The sequence below is a fragment of the Acanthopagrus latus genome, chromosome 17 (assembly GCF_904848185.1).
Source record: "Acanthopagrus latus isolate v.2019 chromosome 17, fAcaLat1.1, whole genome shotgun sequence".
Lineage (NCBI taxonomy): Eukaryota > Metazoa > Chordata > Actinopteri > Spariformes > Sparidae > Acanthopagrus > Acanthopagrus latus.
In genome coordinates this window covers 12166122-12188715 of record NC_051055.1, presented here as the reverse complement: position 1 = coordinate 12188715, position 22594 = coordinate 12166122, and the positions used below count along the sequence as shown (strand labels likewise).

General features: G+C 42.2%; 1 long non-coding RNA gene across 1 annotated transcript; it reads right to left on the bottom strand.

Annotated features, from left to right (window-relative positions):
• Positions 1-1759: 1759 nt before the first annotated feature.
• On the bottom strand, positions 1760-21597 carry LOC119006446. Its single transcript, XR_005070794.1, has 3 exons — positions 20607-21597; positions 3945-4074; positions 1760-2571 (listed from the first exon to the last, which is right to left on the bottom strand). It is a non-coding gene; the product is annotated as an uncharacterized LOC119006446 (long non-coding RNA).
• Between the last annotated feature and the right edge of the window lie 997 nt (positions 21598-22594).

The following is a 22594-nucleotide window of genomic DNA, read 5'->3' as shown; positions in this document are numbered from 1 at the left end:
GGTGGTGCTTCCCAGGAGATGGACCGTCCCCCCTTGTCGCTGACTATCTTCCCCACTAATCCTGTCTTAGAAGGGTCTCTGTTAACAGGGATAAGGCATTGGCCTGGTATCCTAGGCTAGTAAGCTAAAGCTTATGTACAAAATGCTATTCAAGAGGCGCAGCCTGCAGCTATTGGAACTGCGTAGATGTCCATATCATTCAGCCAGCCTAAATACGGAGGAATTTAGCCGTGGCTAAATCTTGGAGACTGACGTGGACATGTTCGCTGATAAGGAATGGGGGCCTACGCGGGAGTCTTATTTGGAATCAAATTGATGCGTTATAGAGTCTGGAACGTGGAGATCTGGTCGTTTCCAATGACAAATCCATAAACTCTCCAGCAAACATGCCCCTACTGTTGAAATCCCAGCCGCCCTGCCCATGCTTTTCTCTGCTACCAGTCGTGACGCTCGTTCAAGCTATGAAAGCCACTGTATCAACTGAGCTTACAGGAGTAATTCTACATTATGTTCACAACACTTTTCTCAAACAAAATCAAGCATCATTTCATTTTTTTTATTTTTATTTTTTATTTTTTACATCAGCCATACATACAGACATCAAACCAGCGTCCATTGTTTGTAGCATGGTGTGGTACTCTAACATGAGTTCGGTGGCTAACGTTAAAAGTGGGCCTCTCTGTTAAACAGTTGGCTGAAAGTTAAATCATTATGAAGGGTCACGTTATTGATCCCAACCTCTTATGGCAAAGCGAAGTGCTTGACACCGAACCTCGGTCAATTTACTCCTTCTGGTGTGAACAAAATACTTCTCAGTTTCACACATTTGGATGGATTAAGCTTTTAACACTCGGTGAAATCCAGCACTTATCCTACAAACACTTGTGAAGTGTATGTGACAGTGGATCTATATTAAGTGTGACTGGGCAAGCTCCAGAAGACCGGAAAAAGGCAGCACATCTGTTCCCTGGCGTGATAACTTTGAACAACGCTCGCACACACTCTGGTTTCAATGACAAATGGTCGGTAAATGACCAGTTTCAAATTTTGAGAACCGCTTCCCCCCGCAACAGTCCCAGCCTGCCGAAGTGCATGTGTCGCCGAGCAGTAAATCAGCATATTACTTAAAGCTGAGTGTTGAGAATTTAGCTCTTCACTAATGTAATCCCGGAGACTACTTATTTGTTCAAAGTCGTGTAAACTGATATTCTGAGCTCACTTCCTATGTTGAAAGCGGTTTTAATGCACCACAACAATCAGGGGCAGCTTTGTATGCTTGTCACTCACATTCCTGCATATTTTATCACGCGCTCTGAGCCACATTGATATCACACTCCCTTTGATGAGGGGAGGATGCACAAACATTAGTGATACAGAGAGATATGGCGCATACGACATGCTGGCTGCATTTGTAGATATGTGACCTTCATTTGGGCTTTCAGAGGGGCTGGTAAATAATAACAGCAAGGGTTAATGGATTTCATATGCTCGTCAGTCTCACTGCTGCAGTCACCTGATGCAACAGTACATGCAACCTTGCCCTCGAGGAAATGAGAGAAGTCTGTCAATCACCCAGTGCCTCCTGCTGCTAGGCCTAGATACATATAGCCACACGCACATGCATGCATATACACATATATATTTTAATTATTTCCAGCTACGGGGCCATCCAACCAGAACCTTCAGATGTTTTGTAATTCGTTAAGAGAAGATCCATCAGATGTGCAACATAATCTAACTTGGTCTTCTAAGGCAAGAGTCAAATTTGAACTAACAGGCCTCCAATTTTTGATACACTATCAGTAGTTTCAGTGCTGTTAAGTGTTTATTGTATTGAGCACTGTGGCTCACAGCCTTGCACTCCTCGCTACGGGCTACATGTTGCATGAGTAATTTCTGAGTGGACAATTACTTACTGCTGTACAGTTTAGTCACAGATAATAATGAAGATGTATTGTACTTATGAATCACAGCCTGCACCGAGCTAATTTAGCCACATCCACCGAGCGATGGCTCGCATATTGAAAGACATTATTAGTAGTAGTCAGTAGTTGTTGAAGTAATCATTTAATTTCCTGATTGAAGCCCTGGTGCATCCTGGTTAACATGGTGTTAAAGCATTGAGAACATATATTCACACTAACTTACAGTTAAAAACTGTACTGATATGTGATTTAAGTTTTTCAACAGCTTACTGCTAGTAATTTGACACACAACAACAAGCTCTGTTGAGTTTTAAAGCATCAGCAGTGCTGAGAGAAACATTCAGGATTAGGGGACACCACTGATAAAGCATGAATAGTGCACATGTTTTGCATCTTAAAGTCAAAATATGTAAGATTTGGCCAATTCAAAACATAAAGGGGGGCAGCATTTTACCAGAGAAACTGCTAACTGCTGCTAGACTTTGGTTGCTGTTAGCTAGATAGCTTGGTTAGCCATGCGTTTGGCAGTCCGGACTGGCAGATTCAGATCACTGGGAGGGAGCTGGTGGTTTCACCGCAAGCACAGGAGCTTCAGGCTGGACAGGCTGATGCTAGCTGGTCAGCAAGATAATCTCAGCAGCTATCTCTGCAACACATGACACAGAAGATTTGATGTCAAAATTGCTATTTTTTTCACATTTTGTCAATAATTTTAGCTCAACTAAAAATCATACATATTGCACCTTTGACTTGCATTCTAAGTATTCACATCAACTGCAACTGTGCATGTCACTTATAACTGACTGTGTCAGGTGTAGAATATCTCCATGGAATGTCCACAGTATCCAAATATGTATGGACGGACTCACTCTGCTCTATTCTCTGTGCTATCAAACATCACCCATTCCTAGCAATCCTCAAAATTCATTGCATCCAATGAGTTTCTCAGAAAGTATAAATAAAATGCATCTCATGCTCAGCAGGACAGAGTTCGGCAGACTGGGCCGTGTTTAAATGAGCCGATACAACATCAGTTTATTAGAAACTACAGGAAGGACTCAAGGTGTGAACACAAAGTCGAGACACGTCTACAGATAGAAAACTAATTGCCTATAAAAAATAAATCTCAGCAATTGCTGATTTCGCAGCAGTTGTTGGCATGAGGGCCAAACTACATTCTCACACGGGCATCAGCTCAAAGGTTCCCTGCCAGAACACGGAACCACTTTTCCAGTTCTCTTCATGCTCTATTAGAAAATCCCCAATCCATGTTTCCAAGCATCCTTGCCACCAAACCATACGTATAATCTCAATCTCATATGCTTTGACATCAGGGTTCAACGATCAAGTACAGTATTTCCACAAAGTCTTCAAGACAAGCAGAGGTTCAGGAAGCCATCCACTGTAAGCAATTTAATTCACAGAATCACTCAGGACCACAATTTGTCTAATTTTTTTGGCTCAACCGGTCCAGATTCCTGTGCCAGGCTAAAAGGCTTTAGCCTTTCTATGGCCTCCTCACATCTCTCTCTCTCCCTCTCCATCTCGCGCTGTCTCTCTTCCACTGCGCTGTAAGTGTGTTCCACATCTGACTGAATTATTGCCTAGCTGTTAGTCTTTTGGCCGCCGTTCCTATTTGCGCTACAAAAAGACATGAGATTTGCATTACACTCATCTCAGGCGCTTGCCAAAATATTTCACATTAGTTTCAGCTGGATGTGTGAATTATTGTTCAAATTTGATGAGCTTAGTAATGCAAATAAAGGTCACATCAGAATTTCCAGATGTGCTCGTGTCAACGGACGTGAGCGCATTTGGAAAACAAGGATATCATTCAAACGGCAATGTGTTATGATTCTGTCATACTAAACTCATCCGTCAAAGCGCATGTTTTCTAAATGGCCGGCGAGAGAGGCCGGGATTTGAATTGGAATGGCCTCTGTCAGACTGCAGTTTATCCCTTGTGTTTACAACCCACAAAAAAAAGGTCATTGATATAAAAAAGCCAAACACTCGAACCTGCTCAGAGCGGGGCCTCTTCTTTATCTCGCCCCAGCATTCCAGCAGCGCTTGAGGGGTGCAGCAGGCGAGCAAACTAGCAGGCAAGACACAGAGAGGAAGAGAGGGAGGCAGCCATAAAATCTGCATGCTGGAAGAAACAAGATGGACATAAAAGATGGACTAAATTGCAGAGAGGACTTTTCTTGTCAAAGGCTAATGGAAACATTTCCACACAACACAGAGAGGGGAATGGAGGCTCCATTATCACAGCCGAGCAGACGGAGCTGGCAGCCATTCCAGAGAAGCGCTGAGATGTGCACACTGGCCCAGCTTAGCGCCCTCAGCCAGCCCCTCAGGCCTCCACCTGAATAATCTGTGTCAACAGGTTCCAAAATGCCCAGAAGAATCACATAAACAGAGACAGAGAAAAACACTTACAAAATAATTGTCCCTTCATTTTGTTTTTGTCTTGCACCCTATTTTCTATTTATTTTTTTTCTGTTTTCACTTGAACCGTCTAATTAAGTAACAGCAGCCCCCAAACCATGAGATTTCTGTTGCACCTTGAGCGTTTAGGATTTATGTGTTGCTGGCCGGGAGAGAAGCAACTTTCTATTGTAAAACAACTCCTGTAAGTGTTTGCAGAAATCTTGCCTCATATCACAAAGCAGAGCAAAGCAGAGCGAAATTAGTTTTGATGTGAAATATCACAATAAATGTAGTGAGGACAAAAGTAGCTACGTGAAAACAGCCCTTTACTTTTCTGCCAACCTTGTACCATAATGACAATCCTACAATACACATGTCGTATCACGTTCACATGACATATACTGTACATGAGCAGACCTTCATGTCTAGAGCTGGAGGAGATGGTGGTGTTACAGAGATGACTAGCCTGTGCGAGAGAGCATTTCAACATTTGTAAGCATGAAACCAGTTAAGTTTTTTTAACGAAACGCAAGGACATTTTTCAGCCACTTTTGTGGAGAAAAAAAACAACAACAGGCATTTCAAGTCATATAGATACATTTTTTATGTAAACAAATCCTTCCTTAAACAACATGATATGATTTTGAATTGATGATAACATTCTGTCTAGTCCAAAATGATTGTTTAGTTTATCTCTGTGTTAGCAATGTTAACGTTAATAAGTAGCGTCATTACCATTAACATTAGCAAATAAACATTAGCACATTAACATCAGCTAGCTAGCATTAGCAGCACTGAGGTTTGATAGCTAGCTTTAGCAACACTATATAGTGCAAAGCAATGGCAACCACAACGGCGGTGTTGTGCTGAGAATGCAATGGAAGGGGACAGATGGAATTTTATTAATAACACTTTGAAGTCAAAATGTGATATTTCCCTAATTCTAACTAGGTGTTTTTTTGTGAATAAACCAAACTAGAGCATAACCACATTGTCGTCACAATTTAAAATAAAATCTGACCCTAGAGAAAAGTTATGTGGCAACATAAAGACATAAGTAGGACTCAAGGATCCATCATCATATTCCATTACTGGCTTTCTGTCGGATATTGTCAACTAACAATTGCCCGACCTGCACCAAAGCCCAGCCAAAGCCAAAGCCCTGTCTAGCGTTATATATTTCTTCCTGGTGTTTATTCTCACACCCAAACCCATGTCTCATGAGGCCCATGAGAGATTGATTTGGTGGTAGCGTTTTCACTGACAATTCCTCAAGGCAGGGGGGCATTTGCGTGCTCCCTGACACCCTATATGCCCCAAGGACAGTACCAAGCCTCACAGTCTGTTAGGGCCAAATCTGGATTTGTCGGTTACTGATAAGTAAACACACACACTGAGAAAAAAAAAAAAAAAAATGGAGATAAAAGCAGACGATGAAGGACAGGATGACTTTTCAAATCTCTGCCTGCCATTTCATGATGTCAGAAACCACCACAGCGCTCTCGCCGATTGAACTGGCTGCAGTTTAATAAGACAAAAACAGCAGATTATATAGGACTCCATAATCAAAAACAATCTGCATGCAAAATGGTAAACAACCAAGTTGAATAAGAGCGATGGAGAAGAAGCCAATCTGATGACTTGTTCATCGCTTCCGCCTGTCTTCCATTGGAAGTCATCCATTTATAATAAGCCCAGCTGATAAATGTTTTAATAAACTTATTGCATAATTCATTTTTGGCAGGCCTAGTTTTAATTGACTTATCGCAGAATTGTACTGAAGATCAAAAGTCTGATTAAAGCAATGTATATATTAGCGCCCCATGGTTTTCCCCCAACGCCATGTTTCAAAAAACATCAGAGAAGAAGTGTGTTGTGAAATGTGATCAATAATTCACCAAAATAATTAATTAAGTGATTGATTAGTGGATTACTTCTGACAATGTTGTTGTCAGAAATGCTTTATGCTGACTGATGATGCACAGCGGAAAACCTGACGGCCAACAAGATTGCAATACAGTCCTGAGCACGTCTGAGACGAGCCACCTTCAGCACTAACAATTCTTTTTTAGCAGCTTTTATTGGGTCAACGTGGGTAATTTCTGAGTGATTTGTCTTGCAAAAATGTAATTCCGTCTATTCTCTCAAGAAGTGGGCAAAGTTGACAGATAAGACAGCATTCACACATCACAGCCATTTGACACCTAATTACACAGCTCTTAATAAGGGGTTCTCTCTCCGTGTGCCCTGAGTTCACACTGTCTCACAGCTATAATTATCTTGTCTCGGTATTTGACAGTGTATTGTTTAACCTACATACAGTGGGGATTCCACATGCCTTCCACCAGCTTACACAGGAAGCTGTAGCAGTGCTTTTCTCATTAGTCTAAAAAAAAAAAAAGGAAAAAGAAAACCTGACATTACCTCATAGGTTGAGGATTAACAGGTTTTGTTTATGTCTAACATGCCCCCTGTCCTCAAACCATTTGGAATTGTTCAAACGTGTTTGCATAGCCGAGGGCTACAGAATGTATTACAGAGGTTTGTTTTGGGGGTGAAGCAGGGTGTTGGTTAAAATAACCTGTTTTTCTGCTTCTGAGATTTCATTTCATTTCAACCTTTCAAAGAATGAATGTCGGCGGTCACATGAGGAGAAGGAGACCCACACGAGACCCACACGATACACAGCATGTTCAAAATACGGAGGGTGAAGACTGTTTTGATATGACGCACTTATAGGGTGAATCAAAATGAATTGGCCAAATGCTTTAATTGCTTAATTATTCCCTCTGTTGAATCTATACCAATTATAGAGGCGGATGTGTGGACGAAGAGAGGCAGACATGTAAGTGAGAGGTTGAAGCTTAGAGACTGCTTGGATGCTAATCGTTCTGAAAGAGGCTCTGAGACAGTTTCAGAATATTACTAATGTTTGGTCAGTGCTGCTCATTAGAATCAAATGATCTCATCTCATCGTACACATTTATGACATACTGAACACGGGGAGTATAACAGCTTACTTTAAAGTCTATGGCACAGGCCTATACAGTTTTCATCAGTAAGGAAGATATTGTAGTGATTACAGTGATGACTTTTTTCAGTAGCGTAAGGGGATATAGTACAATCTAAAATACAGTCATTACAGCACAGTTGCTAATTGCAGTTGTGGTTGATGGCCTGTGATATCAGTAGTCCAGTCCAGTCCAGTCCAGTTCAGGATTTGTTAGCTTGGCACAGGGGCTGGAGGTTGGAGCTAACGTTAGCCTCCAACTCCACGTATTATTATCATTTTTTTAGTTTGCATGTTGTTAGCTAGATAGTTACCTAGCAACATTCATGGGTGCAACTAAGCTAGCTGTTGATGGTCAATGGTGGGTATACATCACTTTATGTTGCAGCTTGTAAAGGTAGAGCTAATTAGAAATTACTTCATATACGGCATGGTAGATTGTGAATTAATCTCTATGGATCAATAAAATCTACTCTCAGCCCATTGTGTTTGATTATTATCCTTATTATTTGTTCATCCAAATTTGAAAAGAAACCAGTAATTAAATCTAATATTTAAATCGGTCTCCAAGCATCAACAAGATATTCATTATAGCTGCCAATGAAAAGCAGTTGCTGTGCACACACACCAGGCCTGCTGCAGATCGAGGTGATAGTTTACAACTCCTAAATACAACCATTAATCCATGCTTGATAGTTGCATAACAAAATAACACATTTACATTGGTTTGGCTTTCTGTTGACACTCGGCTTTCCTTCCATACTCTTGCCTACCACATATACAGCGTGACACATCAAAGTGTGGGTTTCACCATCTAAGAGCAGCGAGAGTGCCACTTCGCCACGTCAGTGTTTGAGCTGCTATTATACAACTTGTGTTTATCATTGAGTTATGGCATTAACATTAAACATAATAACAAGCGTATCAGATCTGAACACTCACTCCTGTCTTATCCCCGACACTCCCTGCTTATCTTTAATAAATATCAGAGAGAGGTCATTCCCGGGCCACTCCGCTCCAGCTCGCAGCTTGCCAGCAGAGCTTTAATATTTTTGCATATCCAGCTTTCCATGACTGCACCACCTGTGCTGCACCGTCCTTTTTTTTAAACTACTTCCTCTCCTTAAAAATGTGTGGCTGTCACATAACAGACAGTCTATATCTTTAACTGACATTAAATGTGGAAGGAACAAAGAAACAGCAATGAGCTTTAACTGCTCATGAAAGTCTAAATTTAATGATGATGCCTGAATATGACAAAAGACAATCAGTGAGAATGTCTATTTTTATATTTTTATCGTTTTTTTTTGTTGTTGTTTTTTTTTTTTTTCAAATGCCTGTCAGACTAATTCCATTAAATTCTGAGTTACCCAGGTTGCTAAGTCATTCAATCAAAATAAGTTTTCATGGTGGAGGGCTGAGAATGAGTTGGAGAAAAGAGGCTGCTCTGTAGTCTGGTGGGACGGTACGGCACTAATACGGCAGTAAAAGTTACCTTGGTTGACATTTACTGTTAAAAACTATAGGCACATCACCATGCAACCTGCAAACATGGTGTTAAAGATGTGTTGCCTCTTTGTGGTGCATGTGCCAGCCAGATCTTTACAACAGGAGGTGGTTGTGCTTGTACCACGTTTGTCCACAGGGGGCACCAAAATCAACACAAATGAAAGGTCATCAGAGCAGCTTTAAGTTGATATTACCTCAATCGTGTTGCCCAATATAACAATGTACATTTGCCTACAGATGGCTTTAGAGTCTGTACAACACACAACACTCTCTAGCCCTGGATCCTCTGTGGGTCACTAATCAGAATCAGGTCTATAAATTCTCCAGATTCTTTTTAAAAATTGGAATAAGGACCAGGTGGTCTATGGAGTACCACATTAACTTAGTCTGTCTCCCTGGACAAGTAATGTGTGCTAACACCCTTCTAACTGATTGTCATCCTATCTCCAAAGGCAGAAGTGGCACAAACATGGAAGCATGGAAGGGAAGAAAACAAAAACTGTCTGCCTTTCCTCCTCCTAGTGGCCACATGTAGTTTGAAACGTTTGCATTTCGGGTCATTATGAAGTTAAAACATTCCATCTGGATGTCATATTCTTAGAACTTCGGCCCTTTCTTGTCATGAAGCTCGCGATGAATAAGGCGTTTGGCGCGAAAGCACACTACAAGTAACACAAGGCTCGCTTAATTTGAAATAATGGTTTGACCTCCCACCCAACAACAGACGCCCATATGTGCTGAGGAGTGGATGGCTAAACAGTGAGGAGAGAGCGAAATTTCCTGTTGTGTCACTGGTAATTGCCATGTAATGAAGCTAATGTTTTGCGGAATTTACAACCTCGTTTTTTATGGTCATGGTCTCTCTTTTTGTTATTTTAGTTTCCTCCTCTTCTGTTTTCATCTCTCTTTTTTCCCCCCTTGTACATTGTATTTTAACTTGGCATTCTTTTGTTCTCCCAAGGCACAAAGGAGACAATATATGAGGGGTCATTAATTTCCCTTCTCTTTGTCTTCGTCTGTTTTGTTTTTCACCCTCTTTTCTTTTCTCACTCATTGTCCTCCGCGCGCTCTTAAAGCAGCAGCGTGCTTAAAAAACAAAATGAACCTCCTGCAAATCCCGGAGTGTTGTCGAACATGCCTGGTATCACAAACAAACGCAGCGTACTTTATACACTGGCTCTCTTCAGTCGATGACACTCCGCAGCAGATGAATTAGTCCAGCACAGATAAACTACAGATAAGAGGGGTCGCTTGTGTTTATATTTAGAGTCCCTGCTTGCAGACTCATAAAAGTGAACATCAGCAAATCAACGGAACTATTTTGGAGGAAGAAGAAGGGGGAAACATGATAGGCACAATAAAATAAACCATGCAGTCATGGCCCAAAGCGCTGGATGATAAAGTCAAGCATTCATGTGACACTTCATGTCTCAACCAGTGCCACATTTTTTTTTTCCTCTCTTCCTTTATTCTCACTTGTGCTCTTTCCTTTCCTGTCTTTTTGTCTCAACTCTCACCATCACGCCTTTTTTTTCCTGTCTTCCTCAGTCATCCCGCCCCCCTCACCCCCCAACAACTTTTCCTCAGTGGTGGAAACGAGAGTGTCAGTTTCAAGCCCTCAACGTAAACCCCACTAGTGCCAAGTAAATTGAGAGTAGCAACCGCTGCAACAACAAACAAACTATGACTCAGCTCCATATCACTCGCAGGCCGCAGAAAAAACACATCCCCACCTACACGTACACAAAAAACACAGGCCTACGAATAATCAAGGTGGCACTGTACGTCATGCAGTGTCCCAGTCCAGTTAGATAAACTCCTTCCAATTTCAGTGCAAATAAATGAGGGTTTTTTTGGTTTTCCAGGTTGAGTCATACTAATTTCAAAACTGTCGGCATTCGCTTTTTTTAAAAATGTATTCACAAATCTGCTATAAATGCCAGTGATTTAATTCAAAGATGCATTATGTAAGAATATGTTTTCAGGGGTCACCAGAGTATCCACTTACTATTGCTAACTGTAACTGCTGTTAGCTGATTAGCTCGGTTAGCCGTGCACCTAACAGCCCAGAGAGGAATTGGTATGAGGAGCTAGCAGGTTAGCATGCTAACTTCAGTAGATGTAATCTGTAACAAAATACATACCCATCACATCAGAACTGTCCTTTCTAAGGAGAACAACTAAGATTAGAATATCTTGTGCGCAGTTTGGATGGATAATTCTAGACATACATCAATTCATGACCTCTCCCTCTCTCTTGCACACACACACACACAGAGACACACACGCACACAGACACACAGGCAGAGAGAGTCTCCTGGTGTATTGTTCTGACCTCGGGCCATCCTTCTTACACTGCAGCTGACCTTTCGGCGCTGAAAGGAGAAACAGCCTGCGCCCTTAAGATTTCACGCTACAACCTGCACAACACACATACACACACACACACACATTTGCACACAGATGCATACACACCTCCCTGTACTCATGCACCAATTTCCAAACACACCCGACCATACACCACATGCACACACACACAAAAACTGACTAAGAGGCCACTGCCGGGTGCAAGAGGTCATGAGGGGTGAAATCGATGGCTGTAAAACCAAAGGTGATAAATTATTGGGTCCCCGGCCGCCAGACAAATTGCGAGACAGGAAAAATAGAAAAGGAACAAAACAAGTTTTATCCAGCACCCCCCAACCCCCCCCCGCAGCTTTTGTTTTCTTATCGTAAATCTTAATACAGTTTCATTTGCGCACGCAGGAACCGGAGTTACTGCGAGATACCAAAGCGTCTGTTAAGTGGAGCGGCAAATTCCATCTCGACTTAAATGGCTGTCCTTGTTTTTTGTTTTCCCCCCTGTGATGAGAATGCAACAGATCAGAATGAACCGTGTGCTTTTATGCTTTTTTTTTTTTTATGCCAGGTGTTGTTATTGTTTAGACGCAATTAAGATGACAATCGCTAATCAATTTACGTAATATTGAGAAGGTGTGCTGCACCTTCCCCACTGACTTCTGGTGAAACGATACCCCTCGCTTTCCTCCAGAGTGCGTGTGTGTGTGTGTGTGTGTGTGTGCATATCCCTGTCTCCCAGTGTGTGGTGTTATGTACATATAGATCTCATGAGCCGTGGGGGAGCTTAGTTGTGGTCAGTGACTGATCCCGTAATGACGAGTGGATTCACTATATGTCAGAACCTTTCACCTACACGCAGACGTGTGTCTCCGTCTCCCTCGTCTTCTCTCACTCTCATTTTTTTCCCCCTGCTCTCTCCCTCCTTTTCTTTACGATGCATTTTGAGGCATCTGTGTCCTTCTTCTTTTCCACAGCCGATAACTAACTGGCTTCCTCACTCAAACAAACGGCTTGATAATGGAATCATCTCTATTCAATTAGTGGTCTAACAGTCTTCTGTCTCGGCACACACACACACACACACACACACGCGCGCTCCAACCAGCTTTTTTCTCTCTCCCAGCTTTAATGCAGCCAGACACCAGCAATGTTGATGATGGCAGTAGATGCTGATTGCTCCTCTTTTCCCTTCCTCTTGTTCTCTCTCCACCATTTATCAACGGTGAAGGAGAGAGAGAGAGAGAGAGAGAAAGAGAGCTGCAGAGTTTGGTCGGTCAGCCGCACCGGAGTGAGTAATTAACTGGCATTAACTCATTAAACTGTCCCAGATGTGGCCGTGAATATCTGAGTGGTGGGGAGACACAGAAGAGAAGAAGAGAGGGAGATAAAGAAGGAGCATGAGAGAGAGAGAGAGAGAGAGAGAGAGAGAGAGAGAGAGAGAGAGAGTGTCCAGGCCTCCCTGCATCTTGCTGACAGCAGAAGAAGAGACTGTGGAAGAAAAACGAAATGTATGAGTGGTGGAGGACTGTGAGCGTATTTATACACTGTACGTGTTCTTGGTCAGGCACACATCCAGCAGGAATGCTTGCGTCGGAGCGTATGTGTGGGTCATCCCGACTTATCCTGGGTGATTTATATGCTATTTCAAGTTGATTAAGATTCATTATAAACATGTACCGGTTTAATCACTCACTGCCACGCTAATGAAAACAAAATACCGCCGCACATTTTAGCTTCTGTTGCTCCATTGTGATATTTGAGTGAAGTGACAGCATGTTTTATGCGTTGTAATTGATGCATGTGAAGCACTTTGATACTTAGGCGGGAAATATGAATATTTTTTTTTTTTTTTTTAAATAAGTAGTTATTATTATTGCTTGCTCCGCCAAGTGGGTTATGTTGTCGCCTGTGTCTGTGTATTAGTTTGTCGGCAGGAGTGCCACTCTGCTAATAATCAATATTTTTTTGTTTGAGAGGAGGAAAACTGTTACATAACAGCGATGGTACAAGTGCTCATTGTCACAGGTAAAGATCCAATAGGCCTCGGCCTCTCTATTATCACTACTAAACACTGTTGACCTAATACGAATAAAACAAAAAAAAACCAAAAAAACAGCTGATTTCAGGAGCTGATTACACATCTGTGAAAAAAGTACGCATTTTTTTAATGCTTATTTGCATTGCACTGTTTGAAGCTCCCGTCTGCGTCACACCTTCAGTCAGATGTTTTTAAACTGATCTGAAAAGCTTCATCATGATAAATGGTGGGTGTCAGATTAGATTTGATTACTTAGATTTATGGCGTTGTACTGTGGATGTCAGCCGCAAGAAGCAAAAAAATCTTCCGTCGTACCACTTCACCTGGCTCTCTTTTCATTCGAATGTGTTTGTGTAATCTTTTAGTCATTAGCATGTTTTCGGAGTGTCTATCCCTCTGAGGCAAATATTTGAACTTCTTGAGGTGGAATTGATCTTACTTGCCAGAGTCTTATTGGTGGATAGAAAGTGGACACACGGCGTGTGTGATAAGATAAGAAAAGTTGTTGAATTTTCCGCGGCATAGGAAACTTATTTGTTTGCTCAGGTGTTCTGTTCCTTTTTTTTTCCCCCCCGATGATAAAATATGTGCCATTCACTTCAACATGCAAGAAATGCAGCACTTATTTTGAACCGCATGCCTCTTTGGCACTGTCAACTATGCTATGTGTAAAAGTAATTGAATTGAAATGACTCACATTAACATTACAAATCTAACAACTGGTTGTTAGACAAGGTAAAATATGTAAAACATGTGCTGGTGTAGGCGAAGGAACACCTTTGAAATCTGTGATGGCTGCTTGATAAATTGTCTTTCACAGTAATTGCTTGGGAGGTGTTTTTTTTTTTTCTTCTTTTTGTTTACAGAGGTCCAATGCACTGGATGTGCGTCTTTCAAGCATAAAATAAAGTGCATCCAGAAGAAGCCCCGTATCCGTTAGTATTTTATATTTAGCACCATGTTCCCACTCAGCAGCAACAAACAGGAGCGGTGAATACTAACGAAGAACTAAGGCGAATGATAATATTACCACGTGTCTTCACTCTTGATGGAGAGTGCAGATGACCTTTGCTCTTCAAAAGGAGAGTAGCTCGAGTAGCAGCTACTCACTTAATCAAGGTAGCCGGACGCAGAATTAAATCACCACGCGAAACACAGTCGGAACTCTCTAGTGTAGGCCAAACAAACAACCCAAAAAAAAACCAACAACAACAAAACAAAGAGGTATTATTCATTTTGCTGCATGAGATCTGCTCCACAACAACTTCATTTGCATTTATCCAGTGTCAGGCTGTGAAAGAGAGAGAAGGGAGCGCTCATCTGAAATGATGCATGGCTGACACACTGTGAGCGATAAAAGTAATCACTCTAGATGCCATCTTTGGAGTGTGTGTGTGTGTGTGTGCGCGCGTGTGTCTGTGTGTGTGTGCAGTCATGCATGCAAGAGTGCGTAAAGTATACATGCTTTTGCTGCAAGTTTGTATGTGGAGTTTTTGTGTGCATAAATCATTGTCTATGCATGCCTATATGTGCATGTTCGGTGTGTGCGTGTGTGTGTGCGCGCGTGTGTGTGTGTGTGTGTGTGTGTAACGTGGATACCATTGAGGCTGCATGAGCGTGTGGCTGCATGTGCGCCTGTACCTTTTGTGTGTTTGACGGCGTCTTATTAAAGTGTCATTTAGACAGACACTTCTCAGAGTCTGGCCCCAGGCAGCCTGATAGATTGTAATCATGGACTAAATTACTACTTTCCCAAGCTGTAATCACAGGCTGTGTGTGTGTGCCTGTGTGTGTGTGTGTTTGTGTTGAGGCAGACAGAGAAGCTCATCATTGTTTGGCATGTGTCTGTTATGATTCAAGTGAATGCAACAATCTGCCTGATTGATTTACCACTCACTTTGTAACTCATCTGCGGCCCCGTGCAGCATTCACTTTCACAGGATTACACTCCAAGTCTGACATGGGTCCGCTCGTTTACAGGTTGGTATAAATGTCAGCAAGTATTTAAAGGTGTAATATGTAAGAAGTTAGATGAAAACATTCAAAAATAACTAAAATCATCCATAGAATGTTAAGAAATGAATGTGTTATATTGAAGGAGAATGCGCTGAGGTTAGCGTGCTAACCAGCTAGTTAGCGACAGTGCTCCAGGCTTATATGTTGGACCACTATGTGCACAGCTTACTGAGCTAACTAACTAATTACCTGGCAAACAACAGCTAAAGTTTGCAGCAGTTAGCTGTTACTCTGGTCATAGTCTATTTGTTTTGTTTATGAATTTGACAGTTGGCAAATCCATGGGGGCTAGCTGGTTAACATGCTAACTTTAGTAGATATGTCTGCAATACAATATATAGACCATTATTTCTTTGCATTCTGTTCATACCTTTTCAATGTTTTAATCCTGTGTATCGCGCCTTTAAATTGTTGCTTTAACTTTCTAAAAAGGACTTGTTTTTCCATTAAGCCAGTAGTTGTCAGTACCTTAATAATGAGATCCCAAGCTACCTGGATAACTCCTAAAGGCAGATTCTAATGCCTTCTTTGTTTGCCCGGTTTTGCTGCCACACTTGAGATCAAACTCTGTCAAAGACCACGCTTGAGGGAGCACCCCGATGTTTGGATTTGTGCTGCTGTAGGTGTTGAGTTTACATCGGGCGCGTAATTCTCATACCTATCGCGGGGTTTTATCATACAAGATTCATCAAAGAGGGCAAAGAGCAGCCACTGCTTTCAGAAAAACTCCTCTCCTTTGATGTGACAGCGATGATGGCGCTGTCTAGCAACACTCAGCCCCGTTGAACTGTGACTTCAAGCTGCTCAAGGTCTCTATCTCCGTCGAGCTTCCATCACTCGACTATTTTAAGATACCGAGGAGGGACGAGGACGCACACGCATGCATATACACACGGGACAACCATGTATATGTATGCGTGCACCCGTCTGTGCCGAGCTTCCACGCGTCTCTTGCCCTTTAGCAAAGCACACGATGGCAGGCACTATCTTTCCTTTTAACCTCCTCACCCCGCTCTTACGCGGTTATCGCTTCCCTCTCAGACTTCACCCAAATTATGTCTCTTCACAGCTCGGCCTCTCTGTGCAGGATGTCGGCTGAAGGGAAACAGGAGCTAAATGGACCAACAGGAGACGTCACGTTGTATTTTCCGAGTTGTGACTCATGGCAATTAAGAGCACGGGCTTGAGTAACGAGTTCAGGAAATAAAACGGGACATTAAAAAGGGGTGCACATGCCCGCCATTAGCAATCTGAGAGTTTTGTGTTCCGCTGAACGCTATCGGATATATTACTCCTGCCTGCAATGTAGCCTACCGTTGAGCTTGAGGACGACATTATTTGAAGTATCGCTGATGAGCAAACACATTAACACGCACACACATAGTCCCTGCTCCACCCCTCGCTTTTAAACCTACAGTATTTAATTTCCTCCAGCCTTGTCTATTTGGCCAGCGAGGTGGTAACTTGATTGGTCAGCTGTGTGCCTTTCCTGTCTGATGATTGGATTTGGTTCTCATGTGTCCGGAGCACACCCCGGCGCACCGGGATGAAGCAGATTAACTAGATTTTCTGTTTTTCTATGCTCTCTCTTTCTCTCTCCATCCCTGGCACTGTTATTGGAAGAAAGTGATAATTCCCCGGCACTTCAAACACAGCCCCCTAACTAAGACTCTGCTTAAGTCTCCTCCAAGGAAAAGCTGCCTGCCTGCGCACAGATGTCTCTGATTAAATTGTATCTCAGAGAGAGAGAAAAAGGAGAGAGTCCTCCTTCCCCTCCTTCGTGCTCCCTCCCTCTCTCTCTCTCTCTCTCTCTCTCTCTCTCTCTCAGCCTTCCTCGCGTCTCTCTATCTGTCTCTCTGTTAGCTCACTCAACTGGCTGTTGCCAAAAGAGCCTTGGGCGACGAATAAATTGCTTTGGTTTCAGCAGACAGAGAAGTTGGCCGAGACAAGCTGAATCAGTGCATTAGATGCGAAGGCCCCCTCATAGACTGGAAGTTAGCCTTTAGCGCAATCATTGACCGTGAGTGATGATTATGTCTAATTGAAGGAGACTTTCGCTACCTGTAACACAGCTGGGGGGCCTTGAGCATATTGGACAGGAGGAAAAACAGGCAGGGAGAAAAAGAATAGTGTGTGTGTGTTACAGGAGGTGGTGGAGGAAAGGAGATAGGTTACAGAGGAGAGGAGGAAGATCGACGTGGGAAGTGGAGGAATGGAGGAAAGGTGGATATGATATGAGACAAAGAAATGAGTGGGGCGATAAAAAAAAGAGTTTAATAAATTATTAGCATCAGGGCCGGGGAAAAAAAGGGGGAGAAAGCTTTCTGGGGCCCAGCTGCTCGGGAGGCCTCGGGGGCCCGACAATAATCCTAACCAAATTTTATTTAGAAACGAAATACTCATTACTTGGTAACAACAACGATTATGACTTTAATTGTTGTTGCTTTGGTTGATTTTTGTCTTTTTCAGGATGTGCCCTCTCATTTTTCTCTTATTGCTGGTACACTGTCAGAACATCAGTCGTGCACCGTGGGTGGCCGGCCACATGAAAAGAGAAATGTACTGATCTAAACCAACTACTTGCTCATGTTGGAGTAAATTTCAGAGCTACTCCACGACTTCCAAATAAATCAGAAGTGCCAAAAAAAGAGGAAAAGGAGGAGCTGGCAAGGGCTTTGAACTCCAATAATGATGTAACAACATAACCAGCGCTGTTTCATTCACTCATTTATCTCAGATGTTCAACTTTCAACATTTGGGTAGTTGAACATATCTGGTTTCTAACTGCTTGAAATCTGCTTTTAACAGGGAAAAGGCATGCAAGAATTAGCGCTAACAAAGCATATCGCAGCTTTTCAAATCTCTCCCAAAACCCATAAAAAAACAGTTCATTCCAATGTGGACTGGACCAGTGCTCGATATACAATATGCAAATGTTTCCAAGCAATTCAGAGGAAAGAATCAATATGTTCATTGTGGGGAGGAAAAAAAACAAAAAAAAAAAAACAAACACATTCCCTCCAAATTTGAACACTGGAAATAATAGGATATCGTGCCATTTTCTTCAGGCTTCATTACAGCTACAGTGTGCCAGTGTTGGGCAGCGTGTGGAAGTGTGTGTGTGTGTGTGTGTGTGTGTGTGTGTGTGTGTGTGTGTGTGTGTGTGTGTGTGTGTGCGCACGAGTGCTTGTGAAATTGTCCTCTCTTTTGTTTGTGTGCATGAGATGCATGCGTGTGTTGGGGAGGATGGACACGTGCATGCCTGCTTTTGCTTGTAGGCCCCAGTGTGTGTGTTAAGCGCGTGCATGTGTATATGTGTGTATGTGTGTGTGTGTGCAGGAATGAACGCTTGAGCTGAGCAGACGGGTGCCAAAGACAAAAACAGCCACAGCCCCCCCCCCGCATCTCCCTTCCCTTCCCTCCATTTCCACATGGCACTGGGCTCCCTGGCATGAATGGTGGCCACGGGAGTCGCTTCAGATCATCTAGGAGGGTATTGGATGGTCGTGGCTGCCTTTTGCAATAACCTGGCAAGGTCCAAATTCATTAGGGTAAAATTTGGCCCTGGCTGCAGCGCTGTAGTGCCCACAGCATTTGGCCCTGCTGCCCTGCGCTGCGCTAGGCCGAGCTGCGGAGCGTTTTTGCTGGATCCAGAGAGAGCCATTAGCGGCTGCTTGTGATGATGGTTATGCTCCCCAGTGTCACACACAGATAGTTGCCTTTGAATGATTTGAGCGATTACCCTTTTCACACAAGCTTTGGAATAATGGGTTAGGTGAGGGAGCGGAGAGTAAAGCGAGGGGGCGTAGGGAGGCTGGAAAAAAAGAGACATGGAGGGAAGAGAGAGATAAACTGAGAGGATAGATTCGGATGAAAAAAAAAGGGGGGGTTCATGTGTCATTTTAATTCAGAGAGCAGTCATTGTTTGAAATGTGAAAGTGAATTTATTCTAATCTGCTTGTTCGCAGTGTGTGAGCCTGACAAAAAAATAGCATCAAATACAGGCTTCTGAACATAAAAAAAACAGTGATATCAAAAAACATATGAAACATAACAAGGCCAAATGTGAAACTATTTGGGGAAATTTTTAGATAATTTAGCAGTAACAAACAATTTGGGTTTGTAATTAAATGAAAAAAACACTCTTCTGTTTGTGTCCAAATATTAACAAACGATTTCCTCGTTGGGGCATGGACTGTTACGAAAGCAGTTCATGTGTAACAACAAGGGAGAGACAGTAAAAAACAAGTGTTCATAATTCTATAAGGGGTTGTACCTTTCTTGACAACAGATTATGTAAAAGTTAATATTAATAAAATTATTATCTGATGTCTGCAAAACAAACAATGGCTGCAAAAAAAAAGGACTCCAAAAAAAAAAAAAATCCCTTTTTGTCCATTCTGGACTACTGTTGAAACATTTGTGCAGAAACATAACAGTGCAAACTAATTAATTGCCTGGCTAATGGCAGCTAAAGTTTGCAGCAGTTAGATGTTACTCTGGTCACAGTCTATTTGTTTTGTTTTCTGTAAGATTTTGAAAAATATGGGCATTAGAACCCACGTGAAATGATTCACCTTGCTATCAAAATTTGACCCAATGAAATTTGGGATGTCTAGTAAAACCGCACGATTAAAGCTTTTTAGCCCTATTCAAGTAAGATGGGGGCTAAACCTGAAGTTATCCGGCTCAGTGAGGGGAAGTCTCCAGAGTGCATGCTCTACGGCTACACAGAACAGAAGACCCAGGTATTCTCACACCTGGGATGTCAAACTTTTTCAGCTTCTAGCGCCTCTGAGCATCTTTCATAGGAATGAACCTTCTCCACTTCTGTATCCCTGTTTTCTTGATACATCCGTGAGAGGACCCGCCTCTCCTGTAGTAACACAGTAACAGGCTCATTGTAAGATAACAAAACCACAACAGTTGTTTGTTTCATTATGCACACAACATTGTTATGACTATCGCATTCATTTTATTCTGCCAATAAGCTTTATCCTACATACTGGAACTTTAAAATTGCTCAAAAATGGCCGATGATTATCGAATCACTTGCTCTGTTCTGCAACAAAGTATATATTAATGTGTGAACACTGTCACAGCTGTCAAAGATAGTTCCATTAAAGCAGATAACTCGTAACTCATTTGTGAAGTTTCCACTGTGCTCTGGCCAGCTGGTGCGCTATCAGCGATGGCTGACTTTGAGGTTCGGTTCGTTCCCCTCTGGGTGAAGTCAGCGATCGTGATGGTAGTTTAATGACAGTTAACTCTGAGAGAGGCCACAGTAATTGGGGAAATCATTCACCTATTAACTCACCCGGCACCCTCCAAAAGTGGCTGTATTCCTGCATTCGTACACACTGATGACGGCCAGACAGAAGGAAACATTTCCCGTATTGCCAAACAGACAATTAGCAGAGTAGATGAATCAAAAGATGTCTTCCGGAGTGCTATCTCTTCTTTTCTTCTCTCTTCTTCCCATGGCTGAAATCACTGCATTAACTCAATTCACCTGACCCTTCACTCAAACATCACCTCCGACCCACCTATACCGACGGTGCTCGTGTCTGATCGCTGACTTCAGAGAGCAAAGTTGAATCAATAACCTCGCCAGGGAAAGCAAACAGGAGTGAGGTGCAGGCGAGAGCTCGCCCTCCGATCAGAGTCCGCACTGTGCAGCTTTTGTGCTTCTTTCAGATTTTCACTCCTCTGGGGTTGCTTGCTCGGTTGAAGTAAACACTGATGTGATCTGAAACCTACAGACTCTGCTTTAATCTTTCTGTCTGCCTTACAATGTGAAATACAGTTTTAGTTTGTTACCTTTGCCGCTGTTTTTTGTCTCTGTTTCACACCGAAGACCTTTGTTGTTTTGTCTGTGATGTTTTTTTTTTTTTTTACCTACATAGTACTTTTGTCTACATGCCTCTGCTGTTCAGTTTCCCACAGCCTCTCAGTGCTCACAGCAGCAAACTAGACATTTTTATGCAATATTCTTTTTTTTCCTCACCGTATGTCTGGCTTAGCTTTAACTTCTGAATCAAGTTGTTGAAAGATTACAGTGTTCTCGTTCCAACATGCAATTATGCCATTAAAACTCTAAATTCCTCTCGGCAGAGTTGTCAGAATGCATATGTATACCATTAAACTGAACACCTGTTACCTATAGTTTTTTTTTTTTTTTTTCCTGGGAATCCTAATTAGCGGTTTAGCATTTTAATGTGTTGTTAATCAGGGTCAAATTATAATGATGGCTCTGATTAAGATGAATTTTCTGGGCATTACATGTTGTTTTTCTAATCATTGTATAAACCTGCCTCAACCATTAAGATTCAGGACCATTTAAAGGTGCATGTAAGAATTTAAGTTTAACATGAAATTGAAAGTCAAGAAAACAATATTTCTACAGAGCTTGCAGAATGGTGCAGAATAAAAACATCTCTTTTCATGAACATTATGATGATTGTGAATAAATGGTTTTACAATGTTTGTCGTGTCCAAAGGATCGTTTTGTTTATCTTTGAGTAAGAATTCTCACAGTTGGTTCCAGCTTTTCACAAGGTTTGTGAGCCAATAATATAACAGGGTTGGTATCATGTGGTATCTGTGTTTTTCTTCAGCATCAAAAGGCTTGGTAGTTGCCTTAACTGTGGGAAAAAAAAAGAAAACATCTTAAAAACGGCTGAGAATGCGAATGCACAGAATGGGCCCGGCATACTGTGCAGCCTTAAGGTTAGCTAGCTAGCATTAGCACCGTTAGCGTTAGCACCACTAATTTTGAAATGAACTCATCAATAATGTAACACTTCAAATAAAATCATCAACAGAATGTGGAAAAAAAAACAACAACTTCAGTGTCCACTGTCGAAGATGTTAATGATAGGTCCAATCCCGGTAAAGTTTGCTGACCAATGATCCAAAGCTTTTGGGCTAGCAGCGTTAAACAACACCAATGCTCTCCTGTGTCTGGAGCTCCAGTTCTGGGTAGGGCATGTACATATCTATGATAGGACCACTAGCTGCATGGCTAACTGGGCTAACTAGCTAGTAGTACAGCAGCGAGCTCTTACTCTGCTGCCTCCTATTTGTTCTGAGTATATATTCAACAGGTGACCTGTTAATACATACAGCACTTTTAATTGCGCCTGCTTCTGTTGTTGCACACACTGCCTTTGTTCGTATGACCCTGTTTTGAAGTTGTATTGTTGCTGTACCCTTTCCTGATAAAACAGTCATTAAACTTTCATCTCATCTATTTTACATCAGGCTTTACAATTGGGAACTGTGTGCATGGCATAAGCGCACAAT